The sequence below is a fragment of the Gopherus flavomarginatus genome, chromosome 14, assembly GCF_025201925.1.
Source record: "Gopherus flavomarginatus isolate rGopFla2 chromosome 14, rGopFla2.mat.asm, whole genome shotgun sequence".
Classification (NCBI taxonomy): domain Eukaryota; kingdom Metazoa; phylum Chordata; order Testudines; family Testudinidae; genus Gopherus; species Gopherus flavomarginatus.
The window spans coordinates 44,433,906-44,438,548 of record NC_066630.1 but is presented as its reverse complement, the minus strand read 5'-3'; the positions used below and the strand labels follow the sequence as shown (position 1 = coordinate 44,438,548).

General features: G+C 54.4%; 1 pseudogene; it reads right to left on the bottom strand.

The window, feature by feature from the left end:
• Positions 1–2,846: 2,846 nt before the first annotated feature.
• Positions 2,847–3,026, bottom strand: LOC127034507 (uncharacterized; annotated as a pseudogene).
• Positions 3,027–4,643: the final 1,617 nt, after the last annotated feature.

Genomic DNA, 4,643 nt, shown 5'->3' with positions numbered 1-4,643 from the left:
GAATTGCTGGTGTCCAGAGTTGGTGCGATGTCCTAGCGGAGTCCGTTCTTTCTCCCTGGTAGATTTATGATTTTCCCCACTACAGTTAGTTGCCTCTTCTCTGCTTCCCCATAGCCCCTCCCCAGTGATAGTGACCCCTGCTGGCCAGACACAGGAGTGTCCTGTAGGTGCCTTCTTGTAAGAGCAGTGACACCTGGTGGCGAGGGGCAGCAATGCCTGGCATGTATCCCCCCTAGAACTGCTGCAGCGACCTCTGGTGGCAACTGAGAGCAGTTGTCTATGTGACATCACTACTTCCATTGCGCCTGTGAGCGCTGGTGGGTAGGTGAGGCGGGGCCCTGTATGTATAGCAGCCATTGGGGCAGTGCCCTCTGCGTATCCCACTCTCATCTCAGTGACTCGTCTTGCCCAGGTGGGGCAGTCCTGTGTGTGTATTTACTCCCCCCAACCGCTGCATTGGGCCTGTGACCACTGGTAGCCAGAGGAGTCAGTGCCCAAGGTGTATTCTTCACCTCCCTCAAGGTGGCAGGGTGCCTGTGTCAGGCAGTGCCCTGGGTATCTTCCAACCTCTTTGTGGCAGTGAGCCCTGCTTCTGGTGTGTATCACTCGCCCACTAGGGATGTGGACTGGTGGCCAAGTATGGCAGTGCCCTTTGTGTAGCCCCCTCCACCCCCCGCCAGGTAACCAGATAGAAAGTGTGAAGAATTGAGACGGAGTGGAGGATAATAGGCACCTACATAAGAAAAAGCCCCGAATATCGGGACTGCCCTATAAAATCGGGACATCTGGTCACCCTATCCCCTCTACCCCTGTGCCAGGTATGGCAGGCACTGATCCCTGGCATTCCTGTGGGGCAATACCCCCTGTATATCCCCCAATTGGGGCAGTGACCCCTGCTGGGCAGGTGGGGCAGTGCCCTGTGTGTGTGTGTCCCCTATTTAGGTAGTGACCCTGATGGCTAAGTGAGACAGTGGGCTTTGATTTTCCTCTTCTCTCCCCAGCCCCCTCTCTCTCTGGGGTAGGGCCCCCAGTTGGGGCACTACCCAATGTGTATCTCTACTAATTGGAGCAGTGACCTTCCTGTGGTGCCCTGGTGTGGCAGTGCCCTATTGGTATCTCCCTCCCCCTCTCCCCACGCAATTGTGGTAGTGGCCACTTCAGGCAGTGGCCTGTTTATCATCTCCCCCCCCACCACACCATTGCTGCAGTGCCCCCTGGTGGCCATGTGTGGCAGTGCCCTGCATGTATCCCCCCCAACCATTGCTGTAGTGACCCCAGGTGCCCAGTTTGAGTAGTAGCCTGTGTGTACCTCACTTCTTGGGGCAGTAACATGTGGTGCCAACTAAGGCAGTGCACAGTCTGTGACGTCAAGTGGCCACGTAGGGCAGTGGCCTGTATGTACCATCTCTGGAGCAGTGACCACTGGTGTATTGGTGCTAAGATGCAGCCACCTCTGGGTTACATGGTGGGGCTGTTTACAGGACAGTGGGGACAACACCCCCATTCCAGGAAGTAAGGGAAAGTCTGGTGTTCGGGGCAGAGCGTTCCACCTTCTATTGAACTGTGATGCTCTGAGCACCTTTCCCCTGCATGAAGAAGACCCTGTGTGACTCCAAAGCTGGTCCAGTAACAGGTATCACCTCACCTGCCTTGTCTCTCTGGTATTCTGGCCAGTGTCCAACTTCCTGTTCACTGTTGCTCTTCAAACCTCCTCCAAGCCTCCCCTCCCCCAGTCCCTTAAGATGCCAAACCTCCCCTGGAGCCCAACCCTGGGGGGGGCACCCCACCTGAAAACCCTACGGCACCATAGGAGTGGTAGTGTCCACTGCCTCCATCTCCCACCAGCCAGGACGGACCCCACAGCACCATGGAAGTGGTCGTGTCTCCTGCTTCCATTTCCTGACAGCTGCTGCCAGGACCGGCCCAGACTTCCCATTTCTGGTGCGAGTCTGGAAGCAGATGCTGCCATGAGGCGGTGCTGGGAAGGGTGGTGCTAGTGTCAGGAGAAACCAGGAGGAGTAGGTGGGTCTGTGCTACTGTGGGGAGGTGCTGCCCTTGCTGTGAAAGGGCCCCAATATTAGAGGAGATGTCATCTCCCTGTCCTGCCATGCTCTGCACCAGCCCCTGCTTGTCACGGGAGCAGGGCTGGCTCTGGCTGCACTATACAGGTAAGTTTCTAGTTTGCCTGGTTCAGAAAACCAGAAGGGAAAGATAGAGAACCCACATTACATTTTTTTAAAAAAGAATCCTCATGATTTGTAAGCCTCTGTTGTGATTTTGGGGATTTTCAAACAGTGAAGGTGGCAATAATGAGAAGTTAAAGGTTATTATTTAGCATTTAGATTACAGTAGGTTTGGGGGGAAAAATCAGGAGTGGGGCTCCTGTGTGCCAGGTGCAGCACGACACTTAGTGCCTTGTCTTGATCTTACGAACCAAGTCGGGTGGAGAGAAGTCTGTGTAACTCATGCAGTTGTTATACACGTAATCTCAACTATTACCAAGCCCCCACCCCAAGAAAAACAAAAACAAAAAAAACAACCATCTCCCCCAACAGACCCAGAGTCTGGAAAGCATTTGTCCCTCATACTGTTGAAAACACTCACAGCAGAAAGAAGGAGTCCAGCTTCTTAAGTAATTCTCTAGCAAGACAAAGAAGAACCTCTCACATCTGCAGACTCACAAAACACTTCCAAGAAACCGTAACTGTATCGTGTTTATCATAAAAAAACAAAAACGCTAAAGACACCAGATTTTTCTGCTATTTCAAAAAAATCTGCTTGAAAAAAAGAAAGATCATCACAGTTCAACTCTTTTCTGTTTTTCCAACCAGAAGGTTCTCCCCTAAAGGAGATACACCATTCCTGGAGGCACTGCAATACCAGGTCAATGCATGGGGTAGACAAAGCAAGCTTCTGTTCTAACCCCCTCGTTTCAAAAATCAAGCTAATATACAGTCCTCACATCAAGGACATAACAGATATTAAACTGATAAGAACAGATTTTTATTAAATGCTTGAAATGAAATATACACAGGTTGAGAGGGAAGGTACTGTACATCTGGGGTCAGGCTTGGGTTATGGAGGGTTACAGATACATTTTGCAAGTATGAAAAGATGCATACATATCGCATAACTGGCATAAACACAGATTGGGGTGCAAGGGTTTTTTAAAGTGTCAGTGAATAAGTGGGTTCGGGTTCGCCACCTATGGAATGAGTAAGGGGTCCAAGTCAGGATCGGTGGAGCGGATAGGTACATGGGTGGGATGCATCTCTTGGTCCCTCAGGGGTCGGCAACCGTTCAGAAGTGCTGTGCCAAGTCTTCATTTAGTCACTCTAATTTAAGGTTTTGCGTGCCAGTAATACACTTTAATGTTTTTAGACAGTCTCTTTCTATAAGTCTATAAAATAGAACTAAATTACTGTTGCATGTAAAGTAAATAAGGTTTTTAAAATGTTTAAGAAACTTCATTTAAAATTAAATTAAAATGCAGAGCCCCCCGGAAATGTGGCCATGGGGGACACTTGCTCCTCCATCTCCTTCCTGGCCCTTCCTATGCCCTGTTGCCAGCAGAGAGTGGCCTCCCTAGCCCAGCCCAGAGGTGTCCCTGTCTCAGGGCTCCCCCAGCCTCTACCCATTAACTATCTGCCCAGTTCAGAAATCACTCAGGGGAACCATTTCCCACTTACACAAGGATAAATCACTGCATATGAAAATGGGGGGAAACACCCCAAACCTGAGATTTGAACTGGCCATTGGCGAAGGGGAGAGAAAATGGGGCACAATTGGGGGAGGGGAACAGGGAACTTCTCAGGGATTGGGGGTGGGGGTCACCCTGGGTGTTGCTCGTTGCTCTCTAGGGAGAAAGGGAGCAGGACGGGAGAGGAGGGGAGGTCCCCAAGGGAGGGGGCAGCAGTAAATCCGAGGGGATCTCAGCCCCCCACCTTTCTCTCCCCGCTCCTCGGGGGTCACCTGCTCTTCTCCCTCCCGGCCATGTCTGGGCTGCACCGACATTTCCCACTTGCCCCTTTCCCAGCCGCCCAGCCCGGTCTCACCCCCCCCGGCAGCCCCCGCCTGGCCCCACGCAGGGACCCCAGTGGGGCCGGGCCCCTCCGTGGAGACTCCAGGGCAGAGCCTGGCTGGGCCCGGGGGTCGCTGGGCTTCTGTGGGAACAGCAGCTCCTAGCCCCCCGCAGGCGCTGCCCGCGGGAGCAGATCCTGGCGCTGCGAGATGCCGGGCCCTCCCCGGACACTGGGGCAGAGTCTCCGCCCGGCCCCGCCCCCGGGGCTCGCTCCGGGACCTGAAGGCTGCAGCTCCGCAGCGGGGCAGGCAGAGCCCGGGGCGGCCCCAGGGCGGCTCCAGTGGGGCAGGGCCCGGGCCGGGCACGGGGGTTAATGAAGGGCTCTCCCGCCGCGATCTGCGCATGCCCAGAGCTCCAACGGCACAAACCCTTCTCCGGCCCCTGGAGAGGCTCCAATGGCCCCGCGCGAGCCAGGCAGAACCACAGCGAACTGCGCGCGTTCTCGCTCCGGCTCCGCCTCCCTCGATGACGTCACTTCCGTTCTGCACAGTCTGGAACTATACCTCCCAGCCTGCCCTGGGGCGCGTCCGCCTTGTCCAGTCCAGGGAAGGGAGGGGTCCAG